General features: G+C 35.6%; 1 protein-coding gene across 1 annotated transcript in view; it reads left to right on the top strand.

Annotated features, from left to right (window-relative positions):
• The window catches only part of LOC104827832 (CUB and sushi domain-containing protein 1), a gene marked incomplete at its 3' end in the record, with an annotated part of 962,107 nt that overhangs the window by 396,581 nt on the left and 540,196 nt on the right, over positions 1-25,330 (top strand). The gene's annotated exons all lie outside the window — the stretch shown is intronic.

Below are 25,330 nucleotides of genomic sequence, written 5' to 3'. Positions count from 1 at the left end.
CACTAATTCAAGAGAATGAAGACAATATATTCTGAAGCACTAACACACCTTATGTTATCTAACAACTACTAAAATCCTAAGATTTTAAGGCTGAAATAGTGTCGTACAGGAAAACAGGAGGAAAGACCAAGGATGTTGCAAAGAGTTCCTGCAGAGCCTCAAATCCTCTGTGGAAGCACATCCTGCTGTGGATTAGAGTGAATCCTATACTGGGTTGTCCTTACTGATTTGACCAGAATGAAAACTTATTACCTGACTTCAAATATGAATTAATTCTGAGTCATAGCTGATGAAGAGATCTTACTTTCCACTAAGGACATTCTGTCCCAGTGAGCATTTCTCTAGTTGTGGCTGGACTGTTGTATTTCAAAAGGGGGTCGATAAATATTTCTTGGAGGACAATAGGGTAAGAGGAAAAAGAAATACATTCTCAGCATTTTCAAATTGTCTGTAGAAGCTCTGAAATATAATGCAGAAAACCTTGGGCTCACTAGATTACTTCTATGCCACTTGAAGTTGCATCAACTCAGAAATTAAAGGACTAACATAAAACGCAATTTTCCATGTCAAGCAATTTTCCGAAATCCTCTTTGTTTTCAATTATTTTTCCATAAATAGGTTTGTTTGATTTGAGATCAAAGTGTTCTCAAGATGTTTCATGAATACACATATATAAGCTGTTTGTAATAGCGCAGAAAACCTCTGAAACCTTACATTGTAGGGTTTTTATATGCATTTTTTTAACTTCAGTGCAGCACCTGAAATATATTACGGTTGTCTCCATCCCACCTCTTTCTATGTTTCTTGGTGTTTTGGTTTTTTTTTCCTGTAGGTATGTTATCATCTACTCTGTTATGGTATCTGATTCCCAAGTAAACATTAGCACACACATCTTCACAGAACTATCATAAAGCAAAAAACTATAACCATGCCTATTTTATAAAGTTAGTAAACTTTCAGGAATTTACATAGCTTATATGCTAGGGTTCATTTCTAGGGCATTTTGTTTATCCTAGGGTATTGCTTTCATTCTAGAGGATCTTGATTTGGAGACAAACCTGTCTTTGTGTACCCATTTTGTTATTGGGTGTTCCATCAAGATTTAAATTTCAATTCAGAAACTCACTGTTTACTATCAATATTGAACACTGTCTCCAAAGAATTAATGACTGTTATAACCTTTCTTTAAAAATCCTAATATTCTTCTGGCATGGATAAACAGCATTTTCTTTTGGCTATGTAGTACGGAATTCTAGAATAAATGACATGGTTTTCATTTAAATAAAATATTTTTCTGTTGAAAACTAAATACTCTGCAGGATTGCATGACAGATTTGAAACCTTAGTAAATAAACTCTTTAAAAAACTTAAAATTTTATTTCAAATCAATATGCACTGACAGTTTTAGATATACTTGAGAAGAGCTATAATGATATAAGAGGTATAATGCTTTAGTACTAACTCTTAATAGAAACTAGACAGGAGAATAAGCAATTTTAGAGTGAGCAGTTTGTTTGAAAGATCTTTAAGACTATTTTTGAGAGAATCATGAACACTGAATCCCAACCTAAACCTTTGTATAGTATGTATGCCTATCCTTGACTTGAAATTTAAGACAAAAAGAGGTGCTTATACTCCACAATAGCCGTTTGCAGTAAGGAGTGGGTAACATTCCAAATCTTCATTTGGATGAACAAAGTTTGTAACTTTTGATGCAGTGATGGAAATGCTGGGAAAACACCTGTATTTTGTGTTAAGTCATGTTTTATATTGCTGGGCAGACCAAGCAGGTTTGAGAACCTCTGAAATGGTCTGTTGTATCCCTTTTCCGATGTGGGTGATCTTTAAATGGTATGGCTAATTTCTGCACTGTTTTTTTTTAAATAAAAAAAGTTTGATAATTCCTAGAGCTGTGCAGAGAGGTTTCACAGCACAAGTAACTCTTCAGATTGAAGTCTGCCATGGTGTTCCATTTCATTGGAGCACATCTATTCACAGTGCAGGCTTCTCCTGTCTGCTGGTCTTTAGAAATTGCGGTCTGAGGCAGCATTTTTAGAGGTAAAGCCCTTCAGAATGTCAAGGAAAATTTGTCTGATGTTCATGGCTACTTATGAATGGACTACCTTTTCTGCTGAATTTATCCACCACCTAGTCCATCTTTTACTCTTTTTGCCAGTCTGTGCAGGGACCAAAGCACTCTGCTTAGAAAAGCTATTATTTTCTTCCCTTTTTAAAAAACATATTTAAAATTTGCCAGGTTATTTATGTGTCCTCTTGATCTACACCACTGTCCTGGATTCATTAATTGTTTAAGTTAAAGAGTTGTAATTGTAATTGTTAAAGAGTTAATTGTCTTCCTAGTAGTTGGTACAGTGCTATGTTTTTGAGTTCAGTATGAGAAGACTGTTGATAACACACTGATGGTTTCAGTTGATGCTAAGTAGTGTTTAGACTAAGTCAAGGGTTTCTCAGCTCTCATGCCCAGCCAGCAAGAAGGCTGGAGGGGCACAAGAAGTTGGGAGGGGACACAGCCAGGGCAGCTGACCCCAGCTGGCCAACGGGGTATTCCATACCATTTGATGTCATGCCCAGTATATAAACTGGGTGGAGTTGCCTGCGTTGGGCCGATGGCTGCTCAGGGACTAACTGGACATCAATTGGCGGGTGGTGAGCAATTGCATTGTGCATCACTTGTTTTGTGTATTCCAATTGTTATATTATTATTCTCGCCATTTTATTATTGTTATTGTTATCATTATTATTTTCTTTCTTTCCGTTCTATTAAACTGTTCTTATCTCAACCCACGAGTTTTACTTTTTTTTTTTTTACCCCTGATTCTCTCCCCCATCCCACTGTCTATGGGGGAGTGAGCGAGCAGTTGCGTGGTGCTTAGCTGCCAGCTGGGGTTAAACCACAAGAACCACAAGGGAAGTGGTTGAAACTGTGAGGAAGTGAAGGAGCAGCAACCAGTTACTGTTCTCTGGGGCAGCTATTGCTCTCCAAGTGATCTGCCAGCCTGAATCCATAAGTGCTTTGCAGCCCAGCTGAAGGTGGAGTGAGAAGGGGCATCCATTAGATACAGTCCATTAAATATGATTAAGCAGTATATTTATTTTCTGATCTTTTCTGCCTCCTTTCTTACTTTATGCTTCTTTGTATTGTGGCATAGGAAGTGATTGGTGCAAAGATGATAAATATTTACTCAATAATTCTTTTACTCATAATTATTTCTTGGTTTACTTACTCTAAAAATCATATGTCCTGGCTGACAGAAATAGTATTGGGTAAATCCCATTGCCTGATATCATGTGGACAATTACAATTTAATTTTTTTTACTTTTCCTAGGACTAAATTAATCCTTTCAGAGTTTGTGTATGGAAATTTGTTAAAAAAAAAAAAAAGTTGCAGAGAAAATAGAAAAGCTGGAGATCTACCATGCAAATTAGGAAGGAGAATTTAGCATTTTAATTATCTCAGAGTTAGAAAGTTGAATTGAAAACAAAAGGCTTCAGACTGTTTTGTTTGTTGGTTTTAATAACTTTTAGCAAAATATGTAAGAACTACCATCCACATTTTAATATTTATTAAATGAAGCAATTAATTTAATTTCTCATTACATTTAAGGGACTCTTTATGTACTTATGATTTATAAAAATTCTCTCTGTAATCTATTTTATCTATGAGCACAATTAATTTTCTTAGGTAAGTATTTAGCTTTGGCTCATAGTATTTAAAAAGAATTATTGGCCTTTCACTCAGCTTTTCAGTTTGATACCCATTCTACTGAGCAACATACAGACAGATTTTTCATGAAATAGATTTATCTAAAAAATTATGAGTCTTTTAAATTTGTGAATATATTCGGGACAGCCTATTTTCAGCTTCCCTACTGTAATTGAAACTTGAAATATTTTTTTCAATTTTTTAATAATATCCAGAAGTTAGCTAGCAGTTCTCTTCAGGTTGTTTTTCTTTATTTGTTTGAGTTTTTTTGTTGGGTTTTGTTTGTTCCATGCTTTTTTTTTTCTTAAGTCAGAGCGTTATCATACAATCAAAATTCATGCACAACCTTATGTTGTACTGAGTCTCTCTAACATCTCTTGGAGGTCAGTGACTTTGTTTAAATTGTTCATGTGTATGTGTGCTTAACATTGCCACTTAACATTAAAGTGTTGGCTGCAAAAGTTGTCTGTTACGTAAGACAACTTAGAAAACTGAACACAATAACAAAAAGAAAGCAAAGAAAAAGTTGCAGAAATTAAGACATTTTCACTGTTCATTATTTCTAGAAACAGAGTTTTAAAATTGCTTGATGAAATAACTGACATAAAATGTTTAAAAAATCAAAATAACATCAGAGAAATAAAATTTGATTAAAATCTCTCAGTGAACTATTTATTATAATGGCAGAAAATCACCCAGAAGAATGGAAGCAACCCTTATGAATTTGTCTTATTTTGAAATAAATAGATCATCAACATAATTCTTGTCAAATAAACAGCTTCTGAATACTTCATTTTTAGAAAAGCTTAACTTTTGTCTGTATTATAACACTAGCTAAATCCAGCTACCTGTTCAGAATTATTTTCTTTTCCTTTCTTTTTCCCTGCCAAAGGACACAAGTTAATTTCTGATTTCCTTGTGTTAGGACAGAAGGACATCATACACAACTAGAGGATGATACACATTGTTCATTTTTAGTCTTATTGTTGTTCATTCTTAGTTCTATTTGTATCTCAGATGCAGGTAATTTGTTGTTTATTTTTGTGTATTGCTAACATGCACGCTTACCAAAATTGGTATTATTTTCCTTGTCTTTATTCATTATTATGCTGAACCCTCACTGAATCCAGTATTTTTCCATTTGCTGAGACATTAAAAAACATTTTCATTAGAAGAAAACTAAGTGGGCAGAAGGGGAACACCAATTTGGCAGCGCTTGACAGTTAAGTGGCAGTGATTCAACAACAATAGTTACCAGTGAATTGATGTGTGATTTTCTAATAGAGATGAACGAAGACATCATGATGATGAATTCTTTATTCCCTAATTAAAAATACCAGCAGTACTGTTCTAATGAATGCAAAAGTGTTGCTGTTAATTTTGTATTTGTCAGTATGTCCATATATTTTTTAATTATATTAGTAGAACAAGAAAATACAGAAAACCAGAGATTTTTATATGTAAGGCCCATAAACTGGAAAAATATATATAAGTAATATTCCTGCCAGTAAGTCTGGAGTAAACCTTTTTTTTTCCAATAGGACTCGAGAATGCAAGACTAAGGAGATGAGAAATCATCTGTGAGCTAGGTATCGTGTGTTGACCCAGGCTGAACTTTAAATATGCATGTAAGCAGTGAAGTCTGAATTAAAACTAAGTGTTGGATGATAATTGCTGGTGTATAAAACATTAGGAAATGAAACAGGAAGGAAAACAGGAGCAGCACCTATATGTTTACCTTATTATTAATCTCATAGGGGTCACAATGTTTATATTCCCTATGTTTAAAACTTCAGTGCAGAGTCTGTGAGAACATATCACCTGTAGAGAACTTATTAGAGCATAGGTTGTTACTGCTGGAGCAGATTTTTGAATGACTTAAAAAAAAAAAAAGGTTGATGTTTAACATAAATCTTTGTAGCTTTTAGAACTGGTTTCTCCTTTTGGAAGTTACATGAAACCAAGCACTAAAATGTGTTCGTACTAGCTTCGGATGGACCATTATCTTAATTATTTTCATCTGTAAGTTTCAATTCCTGGAATTAATTAAAGAATAATTGGAAATCTTCAGTCTTACATTTCTTTTCTGAATTTCATCAGCCTGATATTTAGGTACTTATTTGTGTTTCTGGAAAGAAGTGTGAAAAATGTATGTACACTTGCTTCAGAACTATACAAAAAGTTTGTTTCCGTTTTTTGTCCCCTTAGCCACATAGTATTTTAATTGCATTAGAATTGTGGAAGCAGTAAGATGTCCACTGAAACAAACCCTTAATGGATAAGATATGTTAAAACTTCATGCTTATTAATCAAAGGAACACAATCATATGCTTTCAAAAAGAATTTTCAAGATGCAGTGAATAATTTTGTGAAAAGGCTGCTAGCATGAGGTTTCTGTCCATTCATCAAATACTCTGTAAATCCTGTCTTGCATCAACACTAATTGCCTTGTTTTAGATCTGATTGGGATGGGAATTATTTTCATTCCACTCTATCATTAGAAAACATTAATATATGGCATCTTACTTGGTGTCAGTGTGTTTTCAAAACTGGAACTCCTAAAAATATTAGTATGCTTGAAAGTAACCCAGATAGTGTTTAATTAACGTGACTGGTACAACGCAGGAACAGATTACAATTACTGTATTTTCACATTTATACTTCTCCTGTGGCTCTCATCCATTAGCCTTTCTGGTTTCCAGGCAACCCTGCTTCACTCTGTCCCATATGAATTGTTGGTACTCTTTGTCCTTTTCTGGTCTATTGCTTCTCAAGAGTATTCACATTCTTATGACACCCTCTTACCTCATTTTGATATTCAAGTTTAACATTATCTCAGTGTTAATGGTGATGATAGGCAAAGGAGAAACTCACTTTCTTTCATCTGTAATTAATAGCGTATTCTACTAGTCATACTTTGTAGATAATGTTTTGTTACACCATTGGTTTCAAAAGCAGAGTCCTAGAATGTAGAGAACAAGTGGAATCCCTTCTTCCTTCTCTGTATAGATGATCTTTCTTGTTCAGGCTGTTCTGTATAGCTGCAGATGCTAAAGGTGTATCAGTGAATAACTTCTAACACGCTCTTTTTTCAAGACAACTCCAAGCTTCTGGCTTCCTCAGCATCTATGGCACTCACTACTTAACAACTCATAGCCTGTGAGATGTCTCATCTCACTACACAGCACATGAGATTGTCCTCAACATATATGGCACTACTGAACACACACACAAAAAAAAGTTGTCTTGCACCAGGGGAAATTGATGTTAGAGAAAATTACTTTTTTTTTAATTCATCAGATAGGTTATTCTGTCCAGAACACAGTAATTTACAGTTTCCTCTGTAAATTTGATAGCTAGTTATGACTCTAGTAATTAGCATACTAATTTGACATAACCTCTGCCTGCTTGCTTTGTTCTGTTGTATTTTTCAGGATTTAGGACACTGGTGAAGTTTGAGTAAAATTTTCAAAACTAAGTGAAACTAAGTAAACAAAGGATTTCAAAAGAAAATAGACATTCACCGTATTAGTTGGTATGAATATTAAACATCACACTGTTTAAGACACAGAGTGGTGTTGATCTTCTGTTATGTTCTTCAAGGAAAAAATAAACTAAAAAGTGTACCTCAGAAATGATCGTGACCTATAAAACTAGCTTACATATTTGCACAGAAGCAATGGAGTAATACAACAGCATCAAAGTGTATATTATTTCCAATGTATTGCATCTTTTCTATTTTGAGAATATACAATAATGCCAGCTACATACTGTAACTTCATTGCTCAGTCTGTTGGTCACTTCCTCAATTTACAAAATGTCAGCGTAAGTTTTCAGTGACAGTTGATACTGTATCTAGACTCAAACTAGACAGACTAATAATGAAGCTGCAATAAGCAGAGCTATAACTGTGTGAACGGGTTGATTTAATAAGGTTAACATCTGTCACTTGCAGCAAGTTTAGCATTAAGACCCTACATATCAAGATCCTGTTGCCAGGCTCAAAATTAGTTGTTAGTGAGAAATACCAACAGGAAATGTCAATGTCTTTGGCATCTGTTTCAAGAAAAAAAGTGTTCCCAAATGGTGTTATTTGTCTTTACTGGTGACATAATGGATATTAGAGGAAGGAATAATAATTTCTAAGGTTCTTCAGTGATCAGTGGAACCGGAAAACATCCCACATCACAAGTTCAGGCCAAGCTAGTTTGTAGTGCCTTTAGCAGCGCGTGTGCAATACCAGAATAGTACTGTTTCTTTAAGGCCTCTGGGTAGCCACAAAAAAAATATGTATTTTAAAAACAAGTATTTTAATTTTCCTTTCCTGTTTTCTCTACCTATTTTCATATTTTGTTTTGTGCAAAACCAGGAGTAATGATGATCCTCTGTGGCTTGATCACTCCTGGCTCTACTCAATTTCTCTCTTGAAATAATAAAGGTAGAAGACTGGGAGTCATGCAAAATAGGATTTATAACTAGCATTTTGTCAGCACTTCACTGTCTATTTTGGTCAGATCATGGCAATGCTTTCCTTTGTGTCTTCACTCACAAAATCAAAGTGACTGTAACTTGCAGATGACAGTTTCTGTAGAAGAGGTATAGCAAAGCACCTTCAGACACTGCTTTTATTTTAATACTATTCACAATTTAATGAAAGTTTCAGCAAAAAAATGTTACATTTCCTACAGCCTAACTACAGGAATCCTCTAACATTTGCAGCATTCGCTCTGTTAAAAGTCTAATGATTTAACTTAGATTTCAACTTATATAACTTAACACAGTTTACTTCTTATTCTGCCCAACCATGGATGCCGTGGCTCAGTTTCTTTATCTACGTTTTGAAGGATGGTTTTTCCCATTTTTACCAAATCTGTCCTTGAGATTGTGGAAGGAGAACTCTCCACATGGAGGCTTAGCTTTAATTGTTGCAATGTCTCACGTCTTCTTTTTAGCCATTTTTTTTAGATCTAATTGTTTATATATTCAGTGATACATGAGTGTGAGTTGGCGGGGCTGAAGGGATAATGACATGGTAATCTAATGAGAAGATCTTTCCTATTGCAAAGCAGTATGATAGGAACTCCCCTTGCTACATGTAATTTATGCAAGTAATTAGGGAGAGATTCATGGATGAGGCAGTTCAATAGTCTGTGTCTTCCTAGACATTCTTGCAACCCACAGGTACTCTTTGTACATCCTGTAAGTGTGCTGACCAACTTTTTATACCTTCACAGCTGACATTGGTGTGAAGGATTGCACAGAGCAAAAAAGGAAAAGACAATCACACCCACAGGAATCTTCAGCACAGAGTGATGCATTTATAGTGTAGGTTAATTTCCCAAAAGAATGACTTCAGTATTTATCTTTATGGATACATTTTAATATAAAAGAAGATATCTACCTTCTAAAAACTTAAATAGTCCAACTTTGGAAACCTTTTCCTCCCTCCTGCAAACTCAGTGGCATATAAAACTAACAAAGGAAATCTCTTTCCTCCACAAAAAGCTGTTTTATTTCATTCTATAAGCTAGTCATTTTAGGAACAGTTCAGAGAGCATGCAAACAAAATCTTGTGAGTTAAAAAAAAGAAAGGAAAAAAAAAAAATTAAAAGTCCTTAGATTTAAGAACCAAGTCTCCTGGGCACAAAAGCAAATTGTATCTCATTACCACAGAAATTTATACATAAATGTCCTGTGTGATTCTTAAGACACAAACCGTTTTTCAGTATACCCTACTATAACACCTGGGTATTTATTGGGCATTACAAATAGAGTAAGTCTTAAAACTGGAATAAATATTATCTATCAGACTCTAAACTCTAAACTATGTATGCCTTATGCTATTTTTAAAATTAAATTATAATTTTATTTTAGTGAAATACATGCTATATACCTTTGGAGTCTTCTGGTAGGTTTTCGTGTAGCTTGTGGCTACTGCATAAATTATATTTGTGCTTACAAATCCTTTTTTTTTTAATTCTAAATTCTATCCAATATATTCATCCATCATGTTAGATGTTCTTTTTTTTTTAGTTGGACTTAGGTTTGAAGTTCCTTATTACAGGATTATTATTTTATAAACTGTGTATTGAAATGGTATCTTGACTGACTGGACTCACTTGCTTCTCCATAATACATGAAATATTCTTAATTGGCCTTTTCAAAGGCTTTTTATATAGATATCACATGGCTCATCTGATACACTCAAAGTAGATTGTTTTCCTGCACTTTTTACATAATTTTCTATATCTCACAGGAGACCATGGATGTGTGAATCTGTCTAAAAATATACAGCTCCATTCAAATTTTTATGGGGTAGCACTGGGATTCATTTTCAAATTGAAATATTTCTGAGTTGGTTGGTTCATTTTTGTCCCTGTTTTTCCAGGTGTTTCCCAGCTTATTTTCTCAGTAATGAGTTAAAAACAAAAGAATCCTTGGTATTTCACATACTAAAAATTACTTCTTAAAGAAAGCTGCATCTTAGAAGAACAAACAGTCTATTTTCAAACCAAAGCCACTGTCCACACTTTCTGCTGAGGTCTGATTTGCTGAAACTTCAGTGCCTTAATGTTTTGGATATTGTCTCATAACAACTACAAGGTAAAAACCATGTGAAATTTTATCACCTGGAGATGCTATGAAAATCTAACTGTAATTAACCTGTAGCATTTAAAAGTTACGCATTGCCATCTAACCCTTTAATAATATAATCCAATCTTAACAGTATTGTTGCTTGTTTGGTTGTTTGCTAGTTAAAATTCAAATTGGAATTGAATAAGAATGGTGGAGAAATTGGTAATGCAATATACCACAAGACATTGTCAACTGTATGACTTCTTTTTTTTTTCCGTTTCTGGTGAACATTTTGCATTTTATGACCTGTAAAATGCATTGCAAGAATTCATTGCATGCCAAATGATTTATCAGTTGCAAATGCAGGCAGAGGGAGACCAGCACTGCCTTTATAACATTACTTGTTGCTACGATCAAAGGCGAAATGACTAGAATTAGACTCATTTGGTGCCTTAGACTACTATTATTTTTGGGTACGGTGTAGTCATTTGTTAAATACAAAGAAGCTACCTTGGTCTTAGGAAGTCCCTGACCCTCAAATTGGTGCCTGTATGACATCTGCTTTTTATGACTGACAGACAGAGTACTTATCTACGTGTACCGCTCATCTTATTGCTGATACTGAAGTAATGGAACTGCTCAGGCGTAACCACTCTCTGTGGTGGTGCCAATATTTATGGAATATAGTCAAACAAATAGCATTTAAAAGTAAGTGATAATATTTAATGAAAATAAATGCAAACTGAAGAGTTTACAAGTTTCTAAATTTCAGAATGGAGGTTAAACAAAGTTACATAATGCTTTATTGATACTTTTTGTATGAATCCTCACCCAAGTACTGCTTTCAAACGATATTTCATTGTAGTTAAACCGGTGCCTTAATTAGGTGATTAAACAACCTGAAAACTAATCCATGTTCAAGTCATTGAAGCTGAGTTAGAACAAAGGTAGATTATAATAGATAAATAACAGGAGGGGTTAATAAAGAGGTGAAAGATGATTAAAAAGAAATTAATACAATTCCAGTGGGTGTTAAGGAAATAAATCTTTGGGATTAACTATGGAAATCAGTTTGAACAAATAGAACATGCATCAGTGGAAAAAATGCACCAAAAAGCCACAGTAGAGCATTATAAAAGGAATGGAATTGTATATAATTTGGGGTTAGAATATGGCAATAGAAAAAAAAGAAGTCTTCAATGGGTGAAGCAATCAATCTCTCCCATTGACTGACAGCAGCCGACCATGTAAATTGCCTCCTACCTAAGTAGAGAGATTTAAATGAAGACTGTAGATGTTATATTGCTTTTTGTTAATAGCTTACAATGATTTTATTTTTGCCGATAATGGTGGCCATTAAAAATCTACAGTCTGCAGGTTTTTTGTATATTAAATGAAATACAGGGAAAGCTAGGGTAGTGACAATGGTACTAGAATAAGTTAAGCAAATTTATTTGAACTCTGATATACCTGCTCACCTTCTGTCTTTCAAGAGAAGGTAGAAACATCTGCTTCTCTGCTTCTTACTGCTTCCCTATATGGCTTAGGTCAATGGAATGCCGGAATAAATACATAAATAAAGTAAAAAACCAAAGTCCTTAATGAAGCTGGTTAGCTGCAGCTAAGGATGTCCTCACCAACTGGACACATTCACCCAGTGTGGAGCTGGCAGTGTAAGATCAGACACTTTGATTCTTCAATGTATGGGAGATGCTAGAATGGAAAAAGGTAGAAAAGGATGAGGCATAGCTAAAGATACGCCGCTGACAGAGATCAGTAGTATCAGCTCTTGGGAGCTGGTTTTACATCAGGGTTTGTTGCCATCCTTAGGGCTGTTGTAAATTCCAAGGGGCCTGTAAGGTGAGTTTGGCATTTTGGCACCCGACTAGAAGGGCGGATGGTAGAGTGAATTCATCCACTCTCTGAAGTTTTTTACTATTGACAAGTGTTGAATCTAGCTATAATATCTAGATTTTTAGGGGAAAAAAGTATTTACGACCATATTGATTAAATGGGAAATTTTTGCAGACTTTTCCTATGGAACTGTTTTTCTTAGATTATGATAGTTTGTGGATGCACGAAACCATACTCATTTCATTATCATATACTACCAATCACTACATTTTCATAGAGGTATTAGTGTTCTGAGACTATAAACACAGTGGCATTGATATCCATGGAGAAAATGGTCAGGTATAGATAGACAGATAGATAGATTCTATACTATGTCAGTCTGTGATATAAAAATGAATGTTCTTGGGTTTTTTATGTATTGCCTAGCAAAAATGGCCAATGGAAAAGAAAAATGAGTATGTGATGCATTAAAAGAATCGTCACCTTTAATACTTTTTCTGCCTAAAAATCAAATAATGTTAATGACTCCTGGCCATGTACCTTCAGGATGAAATCTTTTACCTTCTTTAGTCATCCAGATGACACAAAGGTCAAATAAGTGTTATTAACACATAGATAACATAAGTGCTAAACTTAATTTCTTTAGTTCATTTGAAATAAAATTATTTTTTTTCCCTTAGAGCTGTGTGTACCCATAAGCTCCTAAGCAATTCATAACCTTAATATAATTCAAGTTTTCAGAATATCTACAGCTTACTGTGAACATTAGTCCATTGTTTGCATCCTTTATAATGCACTTTTTATTGTGTACTATTATTTCTTGAAGGCATCCATCCTATGGAACGGCAACTTTGCAGTGAAAAAAAGTGACTTAAATTATTCTTGGTTTTAAACAGTTGAAACAAATCTTTGTTAGACATTTTTTCTGTAGACAAAAGAGGTTCCATTTACATTGGTGGAAATTTGCAGGATTTTATATAGGGCTTTCTTACTATATATTCAAACTACCACTTGTTAAATATGTTACAGACTTACTTGCTCAGAAAGAGACACCAACAAGTGCAAAATAATCATACAGCATGCTGTCATCCTGCACTGAGTAATGTAGAGCTCTTATGGAAATTAATGGTCTTGTCTATAGACACAGATCTAAATGTTGGGCATTTCTGTATGAATTTTGGCATGCAAGTTCAGAAATTTTAAGTTTTCATCTGGTATACATGAGTTAGGAATACATACCTGTGTTCCGCGTAGTCTGTAGTGAATGTGATACAGGAAATTGAAATTAATACCTTTCTTAGTTTTTTGATCTATTTTCCTTTTATGATATACCTTCATACTTAAGATACCTTGTGTCATTAAAAAAGCTTATATGTTTCCTACAATTCTTGTGAAGTCTTATGTAAGTCTATAGACAATTTGGAAAGAATCTAAAAAAATAAATGTAATAGAAGATTAAGTGAAATATAAAAGAAAAGCAAATGACAAAGCATGAAAACTGACCTTAAACATGTTAATCAGCTGCTTTTGAATTTATTTCCTGATTTAATTGAGTATAATATAGAACATTAGAAGTAAGTATTCTGTATGATGTGCAAGAAATCAGCCTTGCCAACCTCATTAAAACTAATAGAAGTTGGGTAGTTACTGCTATCTTTGGCTACATTTATCCTACATTTATCCCTGTCAAAGTTTCACTGGAATCACTACAGCTTATACTGAGAAAAAAAAGCAAATAAGCCTATTTTGCTAATTTACAAATGTGTTTGGGTTTAGTTTTGTTTTTAACAGGAATGATTATGCAGATGCTAATAGATAAGAGAAAACATCTAAATTTCTGATAGATTTTTACATCATAAAATTTTGTATGCATGCCTACAGGAAATATTGACTAACACCCAACATTGAATTTTTATTTTTTTTTTTAATAGAGTCATTCTTCTTTATTTTAAAAAACACACCAATCATCCTTTCAGAAACTACAGTTATTACTAAAATTCTTAAAATAAATTAGATTAGCTTGCTTCCCCATATCTGTCTGATAATCTAAATTATTAAAGGTTTTTTCTGTGTATTTAATATACCTGGAACCACATTCTGCTCCAGTGGCATGCTCAAACAAAAGCTACGTGTGTGAAGACATTTAGATTAAATTAAATTTTAAAGATATCCTTTCAGACCCTGTACTTAGCTAACTGCATTCATAATAGTGTACTCTGGGGGTAAATAGTGAACTAACAGAACATTACCTGATTTGTTTTTATATTCCTAATGGTTTAGGGAAAAAACCCAAAATGCCCATGTATATAATAAAACCGAAACAGAGGATCTGACAAATAGCTTAATTAGCAATATTGAGCTGTTTTCCTACTAACCATAATAGCAGTATATTAAAATAATTTGTCTTTCTCCATATTAAAACCAGAACACTAATATATTTGGAATAATTCCTACAAAACTTAGTTGCAGACTACCACAATAATACAAAAAAACCTGCTATGTTTGGATGCCTCAAGTATAGAGCAAGCCACAGCTTATTCAAATTCTACTACTATTTAGTTAATTTTGTCATGGGCAGAGTTTTGTGGCCATTTATGAAATTCCTGCCAGAGTAAAATCAGAATCATAGTGGGGGTGAAAGTTCTCTGACTTCTAGGGATTAAGAAGATACTTCAAAGATCTGAGAAATTAATACCTTAAAGGTATAAAATGTAAAAGCGTGGCAGAAAGCCAAGTCTTATCTAATAATGCCGAAGTTTACGGATTTGACTGTATATAAAAATGTAAGGACAAATTAGTATAGAGAAGAAGAGTGGTGAAAATATCAGAAGCTGGGGATAGTGATGAACAAATATCTGCAGAGAAAAGTTTCATACTAGATATGTGGATTTTACATATCTAGATACAGAGGCATTCAACATACAGGAAGCATTCAGTTTAGCAACAGTAGGAGAGTGAATACTGAGGCAGTTAAGAACTTCTGTACTTTTTTTTTTTTAATATGCTATTCTTTTTCACCATCCACATTTGGGAAGCTGTAGAAGAACCAATTATGCTAATACCCCTTTTATATATTTAATGAGAGCAAACATAAATCAGAATACATAAATTACATGCACAGCCAGTGTTAACATTATATGTTATCATTAACATACATCTTTGTCCCTGAAATCTGTAGCAAGATGTGCATTTGTATTTTGGTAAACTCTCTTTTTAGCAGACTGGTTACTTGCTAATCAGTTATGCTATTTCTTTACCATATAATGCGGGTGATTTTGTGTTTGGGTATTTGTGCAAATCTTTCCTGTTTGCCTTGTACTATGTTTCTTCGATGTTGTGTATTTTGGGAAATATCTTGTCTTCCAATATCTACCAGTCATTTGCTTATATTTCATTTGGATTGGAATAATTAAATCTCAGGATTGTATACTTTTCACTATGCCCATGGTTTTGTCTTTCATTTGTAGCGATGAAACATTTGTGGGTTTGATGAAACGGATATCCACTCTTGGTGATACACATGGGCTACTTTCAGGAATGTGATACATTGGAACTCTTGAAAGACTAAACATCTCTGATGTCTTTAAGATTATCACCTCATAGTTCCCTTCCTTTTTGACCACCTTGTGTGGCATTCTTTCCATCACTGCTGATCAGAGTAGTTGTATGGATGTGTGACCAAATATTTGATTGACATTAAATACAGTATAAAGCACATATATATAACATATGAGAGAAATGCTTGGTTAAGGGATCAGTTGACATATTTCCCTGTGGTTTTTACTGCTTTCATTGCTGGAATCTTAATGATACCAGTTTCCAATGCAGCTTTGCCTTTTGATTGGCACTGATATACTGATATTGCTACTGTGCAATAAATCAGTGAAAAACCCTTGCTTAACTGAGAGTTATTGTATTGGCCTATGTTTATAATTTTTTCCGCTTATATTTATAATTATTAGCTTATAATTGTAATCAGTTAGGGGGTTTTTTGTACACCTGTTTTGCTTTCAGTCAATAGAGACTGTTGTACAGATAAAGACAATAACTCCCAAGTAAGGACATACCAAAACAGAATTGAAAAGTATCACTGAGATTCAACATTTTCTTTTCGTGCAGCTTGGGGACTTTACTGAGCAATGCTAAGAGCCAAGAGATTTACCAGGCTGTGAGATGGAAGAAGGAAGGAAAAGAGAGAAGGAAAAGGCTCGCTTTCCTTTAGGAAGAGGCATGATGAGAGATACCTGTAGATTTTAGATGAGAGTAGTAGAAGAACAATCTGTGAGAAATGAATTTAGCGTAAACTGTGACTGCAGTCATTATTTTTAAGAGGAAACTGAATATCAAATGCCTAATGAAATTGGACCTGTTTGTATGAGGCGTTTAGTATCCAAGAACTGCAGCCTGAATGCTGTCTATAAGTGATTACATTTGATAATTCAAACTTGAGAAAAAAGATTTTGTGGGAAATTAAATAAGAAATATATAGGCACTTAGTAGGACCAGAAAGGTTATGATTAGAGCTGGTTTTTATATGTTGGTGTCAATATGGGGGGCTATTTTTTAACTGGGAGTTTTACTCTTCCTCCTGATGGCAGGCACTATGGAACTGAAACAAGACAGATGCAACCTTTCCTCATCCCATACAACTAAACAGAAATTGGGTCTTACAGAATAGTGATAAAATTCTTACAGCGTATTTCCATACAGCCATACTGTTGATATGAGGATGACTGATTTCCTTTTCTTCATGAAATTGCACAGATGAATATAGTCACAGATTGAACCTACGAGGGTTCCAGAGAGGCTGAAATCCTTCATGGCTTTCTCCAGGGTGATCCTGTGGTGGTAGACAACTGTTTGCTTAAATCATAACAATCTCAGTGTTGTTCTAGAACAGCAATGTAGTTTGATTTGTGATGGAAAAAGTTTTGTGGGTTGGTTTTTTTTTTTTTTACTTTGATGTCTCTTAGCTCTGTATTTTCATTGTTCTTTTTCTCTGTTTGGTCTTTGCTTGTTCACACACTTCACAGCTGCTCACCGATTTTCTAGTATTCTAGGTCATGTGTGCGCAATAGAGAGCATGCTGTTTTCCAGAGGGATCCTTCTGTATATGTCATAATGACTATGATATGTCATAGTGAGGTACAGAGGTGTTACAGCTGGACTGGTTTCCTATATGAAACCTGCCTTAGGCACTTCATTTATTTCAGACACAGCTGTATTTTTTTTGTGAGGCAAGTAGAACTGCCTCTGATGATTTTCAATATTGATTAAAGATTGTTTTTTCAAGTTGCTTCAATTCCCTTCAGCCTCTGATCAGAAGCTGATGTGCAAGTGGGCCAGAACATGTTTTGTAAGCCTAGCACTATATTCTGTTTTTCTATCCATTTGAAAGGCTTACTTTTTTCTTTAGTTGTCATATTTTCATGCTGAAGGCTGCTTCTGTTTAGTTTTACTTTTTTATCTTTTTTCCTCTTTCAATATATATAATATTTGTTAGCTAAGCATGTACTTTTTGTGTCCAACTGCTCGCAGAAAGCAGCCTGATATACAGCCATTCTTACTGTCTTCTCTGTACTTTCAGATTCCTGATTTCATAAAGAAGGGATTTACTTTACAACATAGTCAGTGTTTAAGTATAAAAAGAGTCAAAATTCTCCCATATATATCTTCCTTCACTTATGTTGATAACTCATCAAATATGTTTTGCAAATAGAATTCACTCCTGATTGTGTACAAGAACTATTATAGTGCCGAATATTGGGAAGATATTTGGTGTAACTAAGGGGCTTTTTAGCTGCAGTATGGATTGTAAAATAAGGGATTGATTTTTTTCTATCTTTGCACATTTAAACCTGAAATATATCCAGAATTCAAATGGGTAGTAATAGACTGTAGATGTTATGACTGTTTAAAATGCTTTATATATCAGTTTATAACATTGTAAATTTAATTTTCCCTGTTAAAAATATATATCATATATATATATTTCTGTTAATATAAACATATAATAATTATGCTTTTCATCTCATCAGGCAAAGTTGGCAGGGAGTAATATCAGGAAAGTCATCAAGTCTTTAAGTTTAGAAAGCGTGTACCCTTGTTTGTGAGAGTTATGTGCACGCACTGACCGACAGATTGCATCCTTATTTCACATTAATTCACATTAATTCCAACTCTCACTGAGCTGGAGGAAGTACAAATCCCTCAAGCACTTTGTCTCCCAGGAGGTGGACTGATTCCTGCAGCTGGTCAGCTCTGGCAGCCTGGAGAGGCAGAAGGTAGGCTGGGGCTCCAAGGAAGTCATTCTGTCTCTCAGAGAATTTGCAAGTGGACTCACAACAGAGCAAAAAAGCATTACAGCCAAGTCTGGATTCAGTTATCACAAGCTTCCTGTGCAGCCTTGGGCAAGCCATTCAGTCTCTGTCTTCTTCAACACACGATCCGTAATATACGGGGTGTCTGAGCCTTCCTCGCGTATTTTTGGTTGTTAATGAAATACTTCGATATACTCGGTATATGTGAGTCTACTGTATATTATGGTGAAATTTTCTTTGGAAAGGTAGGTAGGTAGGTAGGTAGGTAGGTAATCCTCCCCAAAGTGATCTTTAAAATAATACTTCATAATCTTTCACTAACAAGATACTGACTACAGCCAAAATACTGACTCTCTGGTCCATACTGAGTTTTAATACATTCTGATCTACTGCTGCATGTCAAGAGTTGATTTCGTGAAGGTCAAAGAGAGATCAGTATTACATGGAAAATGACAGCTTTCGCCTCATCAAACTAAAAGTTCTGATGAAATCCTTTGTTTAAAATGTCAGAATTTAATTCGTAGAAATGTGATTTTTAAAGCTTGATAACAAAAAAACTTACTGACAATTTGTCACATACGAATAATGTCATAGTAATCAGTGTGAGTACTTATTTTTTAGTAAGAACTTCCTTTTAATGCTTTGCGAGAGGTTATGAAATATATTCATTCTTGACAGGTAAGTCATCCTGCCTTCTGACTTCTCCACCTCCAGCCTGTCTTAGGTCCTCACCCTTCCTGCTTCTGTGTGTCTCTACCCCTCGGTGCCTGCCTGTCATCCCCAGCGATGGCATAAGGTTTGTCAGTAGGAGCTTTGATTCAGTGAACGTAGTGAAGACCCTCATTTGAGAACTTTGCCCTTACACCTTAGGAAGCACCTCAGGTAGATCACTTTTTAGTGTCAGTCATTCCATTTGCTAACTGCAGTGCACCTCCCTCAAAACAGCTAATATTATGGAATTGTATAGCACTAATGTTTCACAGTAGGTTTACCACTGTGAGATTGGAATTAAAGCATGCATTTGAGCTTTCAGGAGGGAGATACAAATATCTGTTCGTATTCTGCAGGGCAATATACTGTAAACTGACAGCATGCTGACAGAGTGAAATTTTAGGTGTGGCTGATGATTTTAGATTTTTATTCTGTGGGTCTGCTAGAAAATTCAGCTGATCAACCCTAATTGTAAGTTAATGAATTTTTAGGCTAGGACTAAATGTATTTAAGATCAAGTATAAAGGATGCATTTTTAATAAAAATACCAAGTCAATTAAGAAGCTGTTACAGATATTAAACCTGAACACGTCTGACAAATGCAGCAATAGAGAATAACTGCTTAAATAGCCTTGTAAAACGGAAAGTAGAAACCTCTTTTTTCTAATACATGTTTGTTAAGTTTTATCAATTTCATGGAAGAGTGTCTTAAATTAACTTTGTTCAAAAACATGATCTTTTGCTTTTTACCCAGTGCATTGAAGAAGACTTGGGAATAGTGTGGAGAATTTAGAATATTTTTTCCAAATTCTGAAATAAATAGAGATTTCTAAGCTGAAGGAAATACATTTATGGGGCATGAAAGATGCATAATTTAATTTAACTAGTGTATACTGACATACGTGTGCATGTTTGAACAGGAATCTTGACTAGAAACTAAGATATATCCTTAGTGATGTCCTGAACAGTTTCTGTGGTATGTCACAAGAGGCTGTGGTGAAGCACACCAAAACAATCATTCTCTTTGCAATCCATAGGGAGACAATAAACATTCCTCTATCATTTATTATTAAAAAAATTGCTTTGTGGCTATCTGATTCTTCACTTACTGAATAAGTGTAACAGAAACAGTATGAAATTATCATACTCCAGGTAGAATGAAGTTATGAAAAAGGTCTCTGAATGGAGGCACCTATTAGTGAACATTCCTGTGACTTGAGGACACACAAATACAGCAAAATATTTAAATAGTTTAAAGGATATAATTTCAATTCTCTTTAATGTGTTGTTATTTCTTCCTCAGACTCTCACTAACCTTAAATCAAATGTCTCCATGAGAAGTAGCAGGTGATCAAAGAGTACTGTATGGATGTTTCCAGTAGCTGGGCTCATACAAGCTTTTCCTAAAACTAAATTTTCTGAAGCAATACCTGCCAACTGTAATTTTAGGTAGATAAGAAAGTGTTTCCTTCTAACAATAATGCAATGTCACTTAAAGATTATTTGTTTGTGTGGACAATTGGAAAAGATTTTGTAGTTCATGTCTACTAAGCCAATATTTCACTTCTCTCTTCAAGGTTGTAGGAGCATACCAAGGAGGGAAATAGGTCCCCACTAATCCTAGAACTAAAAGACACATCTTGTGCAGGTCAGGTATCATTAACATTTATTGTCTGAAGAAGTGCTGGTACAGTCTACTTCAGTGCCTACAGAACACCCCCCCTCCCCGCAAATTATGATACATAAATTTACAGCTACATAGCTCTTAGGATTTGATTTGTTCTTTGTTTCCTTACTTCAGTTGCCAGTATTTCTCCAAGCAGAACGCTTGCAAAGGCTGCAGTAAAACATGGAAAAAGTTCAGAGAGAGGTTTTATAATTTTTCCACTTACAGTCAGTGACACTCTGTTACTCATTTATGCATAAAGTCAACCAAAAAATGTGTCGTTTCCATTCCTGATTTTCACACATTTATGTTAGATGCCAGTTATCTTGCATAAAAGGGTGCTAACAGAATGGAAAATCTAGCCGAAATCAATAAGGATATCTAAAATATAGTGACCTTCAAGGCTATGGGTTTTCTCTCTTGGCACTCACTTACCTCCTTTACCTCAGAATCCTCTGGTGCTGCTGGACATGTACAGCCCTGTTAAAGACTGCTTCTTTTCCTGCTAAGGGTGAAGGTAGTTTTGTTTTCTCCATCCAACACATTGGCTACTGTCTGAGCTTTTACTCTGTAAATGGCTGTACTGGGTCTGGCTGGGGTGAAGTTAATTTTCTGAAGCAGCTCAAATGGTGCTGTGTTTTAGATTTGCAGCTAAACCATTGTTGATAACACGGGCATGTTAGCTCTTGCTGAACAGCGTGCACAGCGTCAAGGCCATCTCTGTTTCTCACTCTATCCCTTGGTGAACAGACTGGGGTGCGCTCAAGAGGTTGGGAGGGAACACAACCAGGCAGATGACCTGAACTAACCAAAGAGATATTCCATACCATATAATGTTATGCTCAGCAATAAAATGGAGCAGAGTGGGGTTTAGGGATGTTAGCCATCTTTTGCTCAGGGACTGGCTGGTCATCAGTCTCTCTCTGTGACAGGTGGTGAGTGATTACTTTTGCATCACTTGTTTTGTTTTCTTCTCTCTTCTTCCACTGTTCCTTTACTTACTAAACAATGTTTATCTTGACCCACAAGTTTTCTTGCTTTTACTCTCCCTTTCCTCTTCCCCTGTCCCACTGGAGTGGGGGAAGTGAGCGAGCAGCTTTGTGTGTCAAGCTTAGCTGCCTGCTGGGGTTTAACCCTCTCCAATGGGAAATCCAGATTCTGTTTCCTTATCTGCTTAAGGATGTCAAAACTTAAACTTCTTACTTCCCAGGAATTTGATTTCATGGCCTCTCAGTGGCCATTTAAAATGAAGTGGCTCCCACTGAAGCTTTGTCACTATGCAGTGTTCCAATTTCAGCAGGCAATGAAGGATGCAAGAAAGAAGAAACACAACTTTAGTTTATATTTTATAATTATAACATTCACATGAGGACCCTGAAACTGAGGTTTCCAATCCCTGCTCATAGGACTGATAAATTATATATTAAACCTCCAGTGGCTGAATCAAAAAATCCTTGAGATAGGAACTAGAACCTGGATATCCTAATTATTAGATTACAGATCTATTTTCTTCCCAGCACACCCTTACATCCTTTACATATCCTTAGTCATTAGCTCACTTTCCATTAGAGACTGTAGAGTGTTGCAGCTGCTGGTTTTTACTGCAATCTTCTGCTAAACATAGGTTTGACCAACATGCAATTAATAGAAATGATAAGTGGTGGCAACCCAGTCCCTAGCGTGGCATGTTCTTAGAATAACTATTAAATCAGACCTGTCAAGGGACTCGGGAGGAAGAATACTTAATTTCTGTTTCCTAATTAGATTTAGCTTTTCAGTTTAAGCCAGTCCTGTGCCTAACCAGAATATAAACTCTTAAGTATATAAACAACCTGTGTGTCCAGGCACACATGTATACAAGCCAGTGGAGTACAGCACAATGGAGAGAGCAGTATCTTACAGAACAAGAATTGTATAGGTTATTCATTTTCAAGATGATGCTAACAAAACTATTGAGCTGGTATGTGTTGGAAAATGGAAAAACCCCAAACGAATGAACAGCAGTCATTAGCTGATAGAAGACTGTAACTTTCTCCTGTGTCTTGGTTTTTGTGCTTAGCCTGAGTTGCCATAGGTCCATCTCTGTGACCTTGGGAATAGCTGGGGAAATCACCATTCAGGGCAACCACACAGTGCAAAATGTTTTGTTTCAGCATGCTGTAGTGCTGGGCCTTTTCCTAGAATAACCACTTTCTGTGCTTAGTACAAAAGTAAAACAAAACTCGGGGAAAGGCTCCTGATATTTATAAATTTCAGGGGAGGATGTACCTTAGTAATCATCCCCAAGGTAAAATCCACTTTCTTCACCATAAAAAGTGGTTCCAGTGGTAACTTCTATGAAATAGTCACTTTGTCCTACAGCTTGCATTGCTGCAAGAAATTATCAAATGATTGTGGGATTTCCATGAATTTATGAGTCAATCCTTAGTCTATTGTATATTGAGGTCCTTAGACTGCAAGAGAACATAGCTGTACTTAGCAGAGAGAATACTTAAAATTAATCAGGACTCGAGTTTTGCTTCACATAGCTGTTCTTCAAAATGGTTAAAAACAGAGGTTCTGAAAAGTCTGCTTTAGAAATATTTATTATGCAAGCTTATAACATATAGAAATTCTATTCAGTACCGGAGTGGTTAATTTTTCTGAAAGTCCTCATACAATTCCACAAATCTACAAGCTTTTCATGTTTCATCCCAAACATTTTTAAAAATTAAATCAAATAGCTCTTTTTATTACAGTTCATGTAGCCATATAAAGAATTTCCCTGGCAGGTTTTCAGTCTTATTTCTTCATTGAAGCGTTCCCCTTCAGCCATCATGAACTAACTCTCTGAACAGCATGTACAAAATTTCAAACCCAGATGAACAGACCTGCAGTACAGGATTGGAACACTGACAATCGAATTATTTAAAATAAATGTAAAATAAAAAAAAAAGGTGGTGTAAGAGAGACTTTTTTTAACCCTGCTATTGTTTAAAAATATTTTACTAGATTTTAGCATGTGTGCAACTACAGTTATAAATGAATTTTAGCCATCATTGATAGGGTTGGCCAAATCTGGTAGCTCAATATGTGCAAGATTGCTGCAGCTCCCAGGTACAGCGTTCGCTCCTGTCTGTCACACAGACGCTCGTACTCGGGGTGCGTGCACACAGCTGGCCACGCAGATTAACGCAGGCAGAAAATACTCAGCACAAAGCACCCCCCACCCGCCCCCAACAGAGAGTCCGTCTTTGCCCAGAAGGTAGGAATGGAGTTAATGAGGACACAGGGTAGGCTGCGATGGTGAGGTGCTGGGCACGGCCGAGCAAGTTTAATGACCAGGGACCATTGTATTCCCTTACTCCTCTCTCTCTTCCACATGCTATCTTGATCCTTCCCTTTTCCCACCTTTAATCCTTCAAACTTCCAACAGTCAGCCTTGCACAATCCCCCAATGCTCTGGCCCTGCACCCCACGCTGAGCCCCGCGCCCCTGGGCAGGGACCCCCCCTCGGTCTGCGAGGTGAGCAGAGATCTGCCCCCCGACTCCTGGCCTGGGGTGTCCCTTGGCCCCCAGGGCTGAGCTCCCCTGAGAGAAACCCCTGGGGACCTGCGGCCCTGACTGGGGCATTGGGGTGCCCCTGCCTGCCCTGGGGTCTTTGGTCCTCACCTGGGCCTTGTGTTTGTGGTGATTAGCTCTTAATTATACAACCCAGCAAGTAATAAGAGAGGAAGCGTCAGAATAGTTAAATATGGTGATGATTGTCCACCTGAAAACAATTGAAACAAGTGTAGTAAACCACAGATGCCTTTAATAAAGGTAGTTTCAGGTCTGAAGCTGAATTCAGGTCTGTTTGCTGATTGATATGCCTAATAGCTAGCTTGTCCTAGTTGGAAATTCTTTTTCTTTTTTTTTATTAATGAGCTTTAGAATCCCACCTTACGTACCACCTCTAGGCACTTTACACCACTTTGAAAGACAAAGTCTGCTTTAAAATCCCATGTATTGGCAAGTGATTAAAAATAAGCCTATTTGGGTTCAATCTTAAGTACTGGATACTGTTGTCTGAACTTCAGGATGGTATATTTGATGTAGGAAAAACTTCTCCTTATTCTTGCTGTTAGTCAAGAAAGTCATTCATACAGTTGGCAACATCAGACTAAGATCAATGCAGTTCTTTTCTCTCAATTACCCTCTCTTGTTACCAATAGCACTGAACATTTATTTCAGGGACAGCAATAAATATTTATTTTCTTGTAAATAGTGCAAGTCTGGCAACAAATCAATGTGGGAATGCAGGAAATAATATAACTAATCTTGTTACAGTTATTGCTTGTCCTTGAAATATGTAAAAACTCTTCCCTATTCCCTCTTAAAAAATGTTATTTCTTGGTAGGAGTTTTTCATTACTGTATAAAATGTATAGGCTGTTTTCTATTAAAGAATGTTACTTGGTTTTAAGCATTACTTATATGGTTTCCTGTTTAAATCCTACA

Source organism: Haliaeetus leucocephalus, unplaced genomic scaffold (assembly GCF_000737465.1).
Source record: "Haliaeetus leucocephalus isolate CR32 unplaced genomic scaffold, Haliaeetus_leucocephalus-4.0 Scaffold141, whole genome shotgun sequence".
Taxonomy (NCBI): Eukaryota; Metazoa; Chordata; class Aves; order Accipitriformes; family Accipitridae; genus Haliaeetus; species Haliaeetus leucocephalus.
The sequence above is the reverse complement of the archived record's forward strand: the minus strand, read 5'-3'. Positions and strand labels throughout refer to the sequence as shown.